General features: G+C 44.3%; 1 long non-coding RNA gene across 1 annotated transcript in view; it reads right to left on the bottom strand.

Moving 5' to 3' along the window:
* Positions 1-12,952, bottom strand: part of Morrbid (myeloid RNA regulator of BCL2L11 induced cell death) — a 130,689-nt gene that overhangs the window by 3,250 nt on the left and 114,487 nt on the right. The gene's annotated exons all lie outside the window — the stretch shown is intronic.

Here is a 12,952-nt window from a genome sequence, read left to right on the forward strand (position 1 = left end):
CACAGGACCGAAATCCCAGCGGCTGGCAGGAGGATCACAGGGCTAAGTCCTGCCTGGGCTGTAGATCGAGTTTAAGACTGGCCTGAGTAACTTGAGACTTTCTCTCAACACTTAAAAGAATAAAATTTTAGGGCTGGTCCTGCAGCTCAGCAGTTGATGCGAGCTGAACTTGTCTAGCACGACAAAGACCCCAAGATCAGCCTCCATCTCCACACACACAGACAAACGAAACACAGACAGAACACGCGCTTCCTGTTCACAGTGACTGTTCAACCTTGCAAACCTGAGCGTGTTCTTTCCAGTAAACTCTTTGCCGAAGTCAAATTGTACTCAGAGAAAAGTAAGGGAAGGAGACGCAAGACTCCTCCTCACCCGAGGCGACAAACCTGACAGAGTCAAGAGACAGGGTGTCATAAAGCCCAAGAGCTCTCTGTGACCTCCAACAACTACTGTCCCCACTTCTCCCTGTATTGGAGAGCTCTCTGTTCTTAAACTTTGTATGAATGGGGCAATTCAAGGCACCTTCATGGTTGTCTTGAAAATGGTGTTGATAAGAATCGTGCATAAGATTCTGTATCTCGTTCACTTATTTAATTTCAATGCTACGCACAGCTTTCCATCCACTGTCATCATATTACATTGTTAATGGAAATTTGGGTTATTCCTAGTCTTTGATTAATATAGCTGCATGATCACATTTTATGTGTTTGTTTGAGTGCCTTTCTGTTGGGTATGTCCCTTGGAGTAGAATTCTGGCTCATCAAATATATGCACTTGGTCAGCTGTGGAAGACCCTTGTCCAGAGGTTTCCCACAGTGGAAACTTCTCCCACTGGCCAGTGGATGACAGCTGCAGTTAAACCATTTTTTTCCCTAGTGTGTGTGAGGCTTATTTCTCTGTACATTTTGTGGTGACTCTGGGGTTTTACAGTGGTGGGAGCAAGCTGGAATTTTATGTCGCGTTTTGCTGCCCTTACTTTGGCTAATTGAAAATCACCCTCTCTCTCTCTCTCTCTCTCTCTCTCTCTCTCTCTCTCTCTCTCTCTGTGTGTGTGTGTGTGTGTGTGTGTGTGTGTGTGTGTGTGTGTGTGTGTACAGGAATGTACATGCAGATGTGGAGACTACAGGTCCACCTTGAGTGTTGTTTTTCATATGTTGACCACCTGGAAACTTCTCGTTATTTCCTGAACTCTGCCATCACAAGCATCCATCACCATCACCTTGTTTTTTCTCAGAATGGGTTTCAGGAACAGAGCTCGGATCCTTACACTTGTGCAACACACACTTCACATACTGAACTGTCTTCCTAGCTATTGCTGTGATGAGCTGCTCATGATATGGAAGTTTTGCATACAGTCTGCATAAAAACATTTAATCAGAATTTTAATTGGAAACCTCTCTCTCTCTCCCCGCCCCCTCTCTGTCCCTCTGTGTGTGTGTGTTTGTGCACTCACATATGTGCATATTGTGTGTGGTGCATGTGTGTATGTGTGTGCATGCGTGCATATGGATGTATGTGTATACATGTGTTTGTATGTATGTGTCTGGTGCATGTGTGTGTGCGTGTGCATGTGCATATGTGTGTGTGTGTGGCTTGCCTTTTCTCTCTCCTAGCAGCTATCTATGACAATTGACATTCTGTTTAAATCAAGTCTTGACCATCTCCTTCTCTTTAGAACTTTCTTATTACAGTTGAGAACATTATTATATTCCAAGGTCTTGCAATTACTGTCTTTCACAAATGTAATTATTTTGTCTTTAATATTAATATTACCCTTTAGCTGACTATGTGTTGGTGTGGAATAGAATAAAGACTGAGTATGGTACTGCGTACAATCCAAGCACTCAGAAGGCCGAGGCAGATCACAAGTCTGAAGCCAGAGATTTGTCCAATCAGCACCACAGTGTTTATGAAGACTATCATCTATCCCATCCTTTATGACACCTTAAGTTTTCAGATAAAGAATCCAATTTATTCTACAAATAAGCTAAAATCTCGCTGTAATATACAGACCTTGCTCTAGATTCGTTTGAAGGGAATTGAACATAGACTTGATAAAAAAAAAGGCTAACTCATGAATATTTATTTGACTGCTTTAATTTCTCTCAATAATAACTCTGTCGTCTGTAGCTTTCAATTAAATTAGGTTTATTTCTATGCACCTTTGATGCTATTAAGAATATTTGATTTTTAAGTGTTGCAATCATTTGTCACTCGTGAGGACCTGTTTGTCCTCTCCTTAAGCTGATTACCCACCCCCCGCAGAGTAGTTAATACAGCAATTTGAAAATCCAAGTCTTCCCGAAGAGCAGCAGCCAGCCTTCTCTGCTTTACGCCCCTCCGCATTCAGACTGCATTTTCTTTCACCAGTTTCACAGATGCTCCTGTCTTACCCAGTCTACTTGTGAGCAGAGTCCTGTCAAGGCGTTTTTGAGCCTTCTCTGGTGTCTGTTCACTCACTTTGGGAGGCTCTGCCGAGCCTGTGTTCTGAGGTGCTTTTCTGACGGCTGCTGTGAAGTCTCCTTCAGATGACATCGAGGCTAGTCTTCACACGGTGTCAGCACGTCATCACATCTCATTTGTTTCCCTGGTTCTGGGCTGGGGAGATGGCTCAGCACTGTCCTATTCTCCCAGAGTTCAATTGCCATCACTCATGTGGGGCTGACTCCGCAGCTGCAGGGGATCTACCACCTGTGGCCTCTTCAGGCACCTGTACCTACAGGCACCTACACCCACCCAAGTATCCACAATGTGTACATAACTAAAAGTAAAAAATAAATCCTTAACAAGAGTTCCCTGGGTCTTATGCAGTGTGCATTGGCTGTATTAGGATGCCCTGCCTCTTATGTTATGTTATGTCTTAATTAGGCTTTTGCTCTATTTAGGTCTAACTTAAAGGATTTCTCTTATGAGCCCAGTGACATTCTAGCTTCATAATTTCCCTCAAATAACTGAAGCTTCCCCAGATCCTCTCTGGTGCTGCCTGGAATTTGAGGGATCTCTTTTTAGTCTGTACTCCAGAAGAAAAGGACATCTCAGACTTATAGAGAGCAAGAGTGTAACAAATAAGGCTGCTTATTAATGTCTGATTCCCATATGTGTCTGTCAGTGAAGAAGGGGGAGGTGCTGGGCGCTCTGTGCAGGGAAGGACTGAATCCTTGTTGGCTGGCTTTGGGAAGTGCCAGGCTAAGGTCAAGTCTTCCGTGTGGGGGATTAAGATGTATCTGCTCCCCGCTCTACCTCCAGTCCTACAATGATCCTAGCTACCTCGCCTTCCTTCTTTTTAACTCTCAGAGTTCTCTTGCTGATGCCTCTTGCATATTTTTCTGAGTTTATTCTTGCCCTTAGTCTTTCCTTAGGAGGAAAGAAGACAGGCCTACATTAGCTTGTCTAAAACAGAAGCCCCTTCACAAAGTAGCTCTTTTTTTTTTTTAAGATTTATTTATTTATTATATGTAAGTACACTGTAGCTGTCTTCAGACACACCAGAAGAGGGTGTCAGATCTCATTACAGATGGTTGTGAGCCACTATGTGGTTGCTGGGATTTGAACTCAGAACCTTTGGAAGAGCAGTCAGTGCTCTTACCCACTGAGCCATCTCACCAGCCCCACAAAGTAGCTCTTAAAAGACTTATTTTTAATGATGTGTGTGTACCAGGCCTATGTGTATGGGCATCCAGGGAGGTCAGAAGTGGGTGTCAGGGACCTGGAGTTACAGACAGCTGGGAGCCACCTGATGTGGCTGATGGGAGCCAAGTTCTAGTCTTCCAGATGGGGGGGAATGTTTGTAATTGCCAAGTCATTTCTCCAGGCCCACAAAGTATTTTTGATTTAAATTTACATTTATTATGTCGTACTTCTTACTAAGTGGAAGAGTGTGGGTGTGGGGGGATGGGCACACCATGGCCTCCTGTGGAGGTCAGACTCGCAGGAAACTGTTCTCACCCTCCTCTGTGGGATCAAACTCAAGTCAGCAGCCTCTCACAGAGAGCACTGACACCGCCGAGCCACCTTGCCAGCTTGTCGCAAAGGAATATACGAAAATGTCTACCTCAAATGTATTGATTCGAAAGCTTAAAGAAAGCTGTGCCGTGAACAGAAATAAAACTTCTGACTGCTTAGGACCTTACGCTCCCTTTCCATGGAAAATTCCACCCCAGGATAGCACATTCTTTCTACTATACTGCTCTGCTGGTGTGTTACCAGTATGTCAAAACCTTGTGAACCTACTGGGGAGAGCTAAGGAGAAAACAGAGTTGACTGAATTTCTATGAGTGCCTACCACAGCTGGTAAAGCCTTGACAGAAGTAGTAACACAGTGGTGGCGCACGCCTTTAATCCCAGCACTCCTGATGAAGAGGAAGAGGGATTTCTGACTTGAGGTCAGCCTGGTCTACTGAGTGAGTTCCAGAACAGCCAGGGCTATACAGAGAAATCCTGTCTTGAAAGAAGAAAGAAAGAATGATTGAAAGAACGAAAGAACAAAAGAAAGAACGAAAGAAAGAAAGAAAGAAAGAAAGAAAGGAAGGAAGGAAGGAAGGAAGGAAGGAAGGAAGGAAGGAAGAAAGAAAGGAAGAAAGGAGGGAGGGAAGGAGGGAGGGAGGGAGGGAGGGAGGGAAAGAAAGGAAGGAAGGAAGGAAGAGAGAGAGAGAGAGAGAGAAAGAAATATCTCAGATGGAGTGGAGAGAAAGCTGGGCATGCAAACATTATAAACACACACACACACACACACACACACACACACACACACACACACACACACACCAGTTCAGAAAAGAAGGCAGAAACCTATATCCCAAACAGGAAATATAGGAAATACCAACCTAGAAACTAACCATGTGTCACCTGCAAGCCCCGACCTATTTTAAGTCAGTGACGCAGGCCACACTTTCCTTTTCTGCACCTGAAGGAATGACTTCCATCCCAGCTAAGTCCCTGTCAGAAATGATGGGGCTATTCTTAGACCCAGACACGTAGCCCTTTGATTCATTCTAACCGATCGCTGCTTAAAGGAAACAGCTGTTCTTATGAACATTCTAACCCGGGCCCTGCAAAAGGGAACCTCATGTCCCAGGTAGCTTGCTGGTGTGGAGGCAGTGACCAGGAGGCCAAGAGTGGCTCTTGGCTCCCTCATCCACCCTCTACACTTGCACCTGGTCATACTAGCATGTACCCACCTTAGGACGGCATGCCTGTGCCAAGGGAGTCTTCTCTCACTAATTCTCCATCTCTAGAAGGCAGGAGAACGGACTGAAACCATGGGAGCTCTTGTCTGGCTCAGTTTCTAGCACCCACATGGTGTCTCACAATATCTGTACCTCTAGTCCCAGGGGGTCAGATACCATCAGTCCCAGAAGACACTATCTTCTGACCTCTACAGGCACGAGGTATGTCTGTGATACACAGGCATTCCTGTAGGCAAAACACTTATAAATATATACATATGTGTATATAAAATAAATAAGTCTGATTTTTAAAAATCATTATATATATACACACACACACACATGTAACTATTGGGATGATGCAAGATATACACTGTGTAGTGTTTAAACCAAGTTAAACATATTTATCATCTTTTTAGATGTTTGTGATACATCATAAACATATTCAAATTCCTTTCTTCAAGATTTTGGAGATACACAGCACCTGTTTACTTTTTGTTACTTTAACAAACATTTGTGTTAAGAGATTTATCAGAAAAAAAAATTCATTTCTGGTCCTGGCAGTCTAAATTTCAGCCCATGGTCATAGTGGCACAGTACATCACTGTGGAAACAAGTAGAGGTGGCATCTTTTATTCATGCTAGAAATCAGACGAGAAGAAAAAGGAGGGGCCAGCGTCCCAGGATCCCTGTAAGAATCTCTTCACTCAATAACTCATCTTTTCCCCCACTTAACCCTCTTAAAATTCCTGCTGCCTCATAGAAGCTTAGGCTGAGGCTGAGTCTTTAACACATGGACCTTTGGAGGACAGCCGAGATCCAAACCGTAGCCCATTGCATGATAGTTAGATACCATTGTGCTGGTCCCGCTTCTGCTCACTGTATTCTGCTCAGCTCTTTCTATATTCTAGAAGCAGACACTTCTCTTGGGATGCAGACCCTTTCTCTTTTCTAAGGCATCTGTTTAGTCCCACACACTTCCCTCTCGGCTTTGCCTTACTTAGTCCCACCTCACAAATGTTAATGGTTGCCGTGTGTCTCATTTAGTTCTGTGTACCTGAAACTTTTCCTGAGACTCCTGGACTTTTGTTGTTTAGTTCTGAAGTATGTGGAGATTTCTCTCTTGACATCCTGGTTTAATTCTAGTTTGATTCCATATTCTGTACACACGCACATGTGTGTGAGTGCGTGCTCGTGTGTGTGTGTGCTTGCATGTGTGTGAGTGCGTGCGTGTGTGTGTGTGTGTGTGTGCTTGTGTGTGTGTGTGTGTGTGTGTGTGTGTACACTTATTCATGGATACCCGTGGAGGTCAGAGGTTGACATCAGGAATGTTTTCTGCTAGTCCTCTTCTCTACCTACTGGGAGAGCATCTCTTACTGAACCAAATTCATCAGATTAGCCAGGCTAGCTAGCCAGCTTGCCCTAGTCTCTTCCTCCTGTGCCCTGGGGTTGCAGGTGGGTCACCATGTGCTGGGAAATCCGAACTCTGTTTTATGACCTAAGATGCTCTCTACCTTGCTGAATATTGCATGGGTCTTTTGAGGCTCTGTATTCTGCGGATGTTAGACAGAATGTGCTAGGGTAGGAGTAGATACCTGTCCGTGGCTGATGCTGGGTCCTATGCTCTTGTTGACTTTGTCTCTAGTTCCAATGGATGGAGACCATGCTCTAACCATAGTTGGCGAGTGTGTGTTTCTTCTTTCACTCGACTTTTTGCTTCACACCTGTGAACCTTTGGTGTTTTCTTCACAAGACAGTTATCACTTCTTGATGGATTAGTTCTGCATTGTTTAAAACATCCCTCTTTGCCCACAGTAACTTTCCTGTAGGATGCTTTTATTTAATGCAGCCCGCCATTCTTTTGCTGTGAGTTACTTACATCTGTGAATTTGACATGAGTCTCTTGGAAGTAGCATATAGGTGGGTCATCTTTTTAAAACCACTCTACCAATCTCTGCATTTTAAATAGGTATGTTTAAACTGTTTGCCTTCATGATAATTATTGACCTGGGCTAAGTCTGACATTTCCTTATGGATTTGTTCTTTCTGTGTCTAGTGTTCTGTTTTCTCTGGCCTTTCTGTATGTTTCTTGATGTTTCTCAAAAGTTCTGTTTGATTTCATTATACTTTTCTTAGAATATATTTATTACTTCCTTAGTGATGTTGCTGCTGTTGGAAAATATGGAGTGGGAAGTGTGGAAAATGGCTGTGAGGCCTAGCTTTATAATGCCAGAATGCAGTCAGGAAGATTCAGGACTTCACTGTTCCTTGCTGTGGGTGACAGATCACCTGCTGATGTCCCAGCTGTAACCAGATGTGGTGGTGGCATTGCTGCTGCTGCTGCTGCTGCTGGCAGATCAGACTAGAGGGACCTTGGATTCTAAGAAAGGGACAGAAGCCTATATGACTGGGTCTTTATTTGGGCTCTCCTTGCATGGACTTTAGCCAGAGAGAAAAGGATGTCTCTGAGGGTGCTCTTATCTGAGTCTTTTAGTGATTCCCACTGCAGACCTCTCTTGAGCCAGGCCAGGTTGAATGGGAAAGAAGAAGGAATGCCAGAGAACACATCCACCATAGCGCTGTTTCTCAACTCCTGATGTTTCTTGCCAGCACATCCTCTTTTCCTCTCGGCTTTCAAGCTCTTATCGCTGTCTGTTGACCGACTTCCAGAACAGTTCTTTGTAGTTTATAAGGGAAGGAGAAAGCATCTGCATTGCTTTGGTCCAGATCCGGAAGTCAGCACAGCTTGTTCTTAAGGCTTGGACATGTTTTGCTCCCTGAGTGATTTTCCACGCAGAAAAAATTTGTTCACCGGGGCCTCCTGTGATCCCACCCCCACCTTCTGCTTTCTCAGAAGGGACCGGTCGGCCTCCTGCACTTGTGTGCACCTGCCCTGCACTGAGTCCGCAGGATGCTGAGTTCCCTTTGAAGAGCTAAGCAGCTTGCCACTCCTCCCCTGGACACCAAGTTGATTGTTAGCATTGCTGCTGGTCAGCATTTTCTCGGAGGTTCCCTTCCCTCACCCTGGTTTTCAATAACGTTTTCCTTCTTTTATCAAGAAGGAGGCAATCTCAGAGTGACTGGAGCTTTCTTAATTATGAATGTTTAGCTGTGCTATCCAGCTTGTAGCTGGATCCTGCTTGTTTCTGTCTTGGACTCTTGCCTGCCTTGGGATGGGCTTTCTGCCCAGTGACTCACGGAAAGTGCTATATTAAAAACTTGGAGTTAGTGGTTTAAATCAACCAGCAAAGACATTCTAGAAAAACACACCCTGCCAGCTGATAGAGCCCCCATGCCCCGCTGGGGTGGGGGTGGATTCTGCCTCTTGTGCGTTCCCTTACCACAGTAATCTTCTCATTATCTTTCTCTTTGGTAACTAGAGGACAGGGAAAAATCAGATTTGTTGAACATTTTTTAACCTCACAGACAAAGTTTAGAAAAGGTAGGCTGGATTTAATGTGCCACACTGTTCTCTTTTCTGTGCCATGTTTACTTGTCCCTATAATTTTAAAGACTTCCATGAAGTTAATTTATAAAGTATTGATACGTATAGAAAAAGCTGTGTGTTTACCTGATTTAGGTTTATATCAATATGATGATTTATATGTGATAAATAATATAAAAGTGCACACACACACACACACACACACACACACACCAATTCCAGGCCATTGGTCTTGGCAACAGGCATTATTAACCACAGAGCTATCTCCCCGTCCCTCTTAAAAAACGGAATATTCAAATATGAAGTATAAGAAGCATAGTTTAAAAAAAAATACTGTTTAGACATGTGAAAATAGCTTAGTCAGCATCCCACTACACCCAAGGCTATACCTGTTCACCAGAACTCAGTCCCATCATTTACTCAAGCTAACCAGGCATAAGCCTAGAATCCCATGGCTCCCACTGGCCAGTATATAAGCAGAGTCCAAAAGCAATGCTCTACTTCACCCATCTGGAGAGAAGCCACCATGATCAGCCCTGTGGCTGGAGAGTCTTCTCCGGGATCCTGACCGTCAAATCGGAGACTTCTGTCAAAGACAGAAAACGACCTTCTAAGATATGTCAAATGGGTGAGTAGCCTTAGGGAGACAGGCTTAGGACTGTGGTTAGGAATCAGTGCATGAATTTTGTATGATAACCTCAGCATAGTGAAATTATACCAACTATGCATACACACACATGCACATATACACACATGTACATACATAAACAAAAACGCATACACATGCACATACATACATAATACACACAATATGCCTTCTTGCTTGCAACATGTAGTAAGATATTGTCAGGTACACTTTATGTTTCTCTTGTCTTGGAATCCCCTTATCTCTGTGAATGATACATTAAAATTATTAATTTAAAGACATTTATACCTTTCTGGCTCTTCATTCAAAGTTTATTGTTTGAAAGCAGGGTTACAGAGATGCCAATAAATTATCATATTCTATTTTATATAGGGGCAATTTGCTTTAACCTTATCAAAGAATTAAATAAGTCACCTCAGACAACCAACCAGTGAAAAAAACTTTTTCATTTATTTTTTTTTTACAGCTTAAAATCTGGATAAATAATTAATTTTTTTTTTTTTTTTTTTTTTTTTGGTAAAAGTGGAAGCAATTTGGGTGACTTTAAGTTACAGCAAATTGGGAGACTCAGAGTCCTCTAAAACCTTAGCAGGAAAAGTGATTATAGGCGTTTACATGAAACTCATTCACTCTCCCAATTCCCAGAAAGACATCACATGAACTAAGGAGATGATGGCTTCCATCTTACTCTGAAATTACTGTTTGCCCTTCTGACTCCCAAGACAGTAGAAGAAAAAAGGAAAAAAAAAAACAAAAAAACAAAAAAACAAAAAACAAAACCAACAACAACAAAAAACTACGATAAAAACAGGAAAAAAGCCATTTTACATTTTTCCCTTGCCTTAAACAAGTCTAATATTAATAATAATCACACATGCTGCCGAAGAGAGCCGCTTTCCTCCTGGTTTCTTTTGAAATGACTTCCTTTACTTTTTCTTTTAACCTACAAATGGAGATCTGGAAAGGGGTGGGTTTGGTCATTTCGAAACTTTCCTCCCCAGGCGTCTCAGTAAATAACCCCAGGCCATAGTCTGGGTCTTCTCTGTTCAAGTCTTCTGGGGGCGGAGACTGAGGAGGCCAGGGGCAAAGGTGGGGCTGGGGTGCTTGGCAGAGGGAGTAGAGGACAGGAAGAGGAGGAGGGAGCCATGGGGTGAACTCCCAGCAAGTGTACATAATGTCACACACAGAGAGACACACGGACACACATGCACACATATCATGCACAGTAGATTCAAGCTCAAGAATGAGAGAAGAGGAGGCGGAGGGAGGGAGAGGGAGAGCCGGAGAGGGAGAGAGCCGCGCGCGCGAGCGTTTCCTGGTTTGATGTCAGCTCTCCAACACTGGCTCCGAATTAGCCACAGTAATATTGGGCCCCTGCCCACTCAGCAGGCAGACGGCTTATCCAGCCAGCAACAGGCTTTTAATAAAACAAGATGTTGTCCCTTTACTAAGGCCAATGGACTCCTTTTCTCTGGCCCCGTGAAATATCCTTCCACCCCCCACCCCCACCCCCAGCAGCAGTTTCGGCAGCCCCCCACCCCACCTCACCACACCCCCCACCCCCACCCCAACTGGCATTCCCAGGGGCTCTGATCTCTGGCTCTGCTGTGTCTCCAAGGTTCACACCCAGTGTGCTGGCTCCTCCTGCAGCTTCTATTTGTGTTCTGCCTTCATACCCTGTCTGCCCTATCCAGCCCACCTCTCCCCCTTTCCTGCACTCCGGGTAGCTAGCAATAGACACAGACTGGGAGGCAGGCAGTCATCTGACCTCCTAAGAGACCAGCTTTCAGCTTTAAAGACACCAGTAGGAAAGGCTGGACAACCTGGATTTCATCCTCAGATCTGCCCTGCTCAACTGTGGCTTCGAACACACTGCTGTATGTGTGGCGGCTAGGTTCTCAGCTTGGAACGTAAGTAGCAGGTTGCTTATAGACCAGTAAAATATTGAGCTCCAAAGGCACTGAGAATCCCTCATTGCACACTCTTCTTAAGCACAGATGTCGTAGCCAGGTCAGTCACTACCAAATGGTCAGAGATGATATGGGAGTGAAGGCCTGCAGCGCTGGCTTGTGAGGCCCCTCCAAGTTGGGAGGAATCTGCTCTCCACGCCCACCCTTGTGTTTGCTACAAAGTTTTTGAGAGGAAATGGACCGAATGAGTGCTGTGGACCCGCTTGTGCCTTCTCTCACTCAAGATGCTCCCTGGCTTTGGAAGAGAAGAGAGGAGAAATGAGCAGAGGAACATCTGGGCATGTGGATGGAGTCAGAGCTGGGAATTGTGTCTTCTGGAGCTTAGCCCAGATCCACCCCGAGAGCAGCAGGGTCCTGGCAGGAAGCAGGGTGTACCAGCCAACATGGGAGAAGAGCTGCCGAATTCTAGCCAGGGTGACCAGAGAGCTGTTCAAATGGCAACCTCAGAGCGAGGAATGCAGAAAGCCCCCAATAAATGCAGAAAACCACAAGGATAGAACCCAGCACAAAAGCATCAGCTAAAGAATGTGAGCAGGAGGAGCAGCTCATAGGGAGGATGCTGGGCTCCCTGGAGGAAACCCTGGGGTCAAGGGGAATCTGTATTGCTAGCTGTAGAGCCTGGGTCAGCCCAGGACAGAATCCTTTACCACATTGCTTAGCTCAGTAGCTCAGGATACCCGGGGCAGGGAGGGGACTCTGTAGACACATTTCCACCTTGATTCAAAGACAGCACACCCTGATCTCCATTCTTGGGCCCAATGGGAAAAGCAAATGAAGAAAGTATATCAGAGTAAGGGAGGAAAAAAAGCTGTAGGTTTCAGACTGAAGAGTGATGCCAGCATGGAGCTGTCAGCTATAGTAAGTGACCAGAAAAAAATCTGATTCAGAGAAAGACAAGCAAACATAAAATTCAGCCCAGTAGGGCGGCAGCTGGGCAGAGTGGAGGGGTGACCCCAGGTCAGTTACCAGGTGTGGATAACCCATCTGGATGGCTGGGTGGTGTCAAAGGTTAAGGTCAAGGCTAATTAATTACCAACTCTTAGACTGTGAAGGGGGTGGGAGATGTCAGACAAGAGTCAAGAATGCCCAGGCTGCAGATAAAGGGAAGGCAGGGACTGTGCAGGAGACTCAGGACTCACTGGCACCCACTCTCCTCAGGTCTGTCAGGGGCTCTGTGGAAAGGGAAGAGTTGCCTCTCTAGTAGCAACAGGCGTAGTGGGGAAGGCGCCTCTCTAAGAATTAAGTTTCCTAATCAAACTCAGGGCTGAAATCAACCAAAGAGAAACAAAAAGAACTAGGCAAAGAATCAACAAAACCAGGAGTTGGTTCTTTGAGAAAATCAACAAGATAAACCATTAGCCAGACTAACCAGAGGGCACAGAGTTCAGAATCCAAATTAATAAAATCAGAAATGAAAAGGGAGAGAAAACAATGAAATATATCTTAAAATAACTATTCTGTCTGTTGAATATTAACAGTTGAGAATATTACGGTCATGGTCTACAAACACCATGGAAATAGTATTAATAATTTTTCTCATGCTTAAAATTAGCATTTTCTTAATGTTTAACTTCAAAGTTTTTGCTATTTTGAAATTTTTAAAATATGCTTACTGATAAAATAATTTCTCTCCTAGAAACACTGATAATCTTGCTTAAATAAGCGGATTGTTAGACCATGTACACAGATATAGAATGAGTTTTAAATACTCTCTCACTATGTCAGG

The sequence above is a fragment of the Mus musculus genome, chromosome 2 (genome assembly GCF_000001635.26).
Source record: "Mus musculus strain C57BL/6J chromosome 2, GRCm38.p6 C57BL/6J".
NCBI classification, from domain to species: Eukaryota; Metazoa; Chordata; class Mammalia; order Rodentia; family Muridae; genus Mus; species Mus musculus.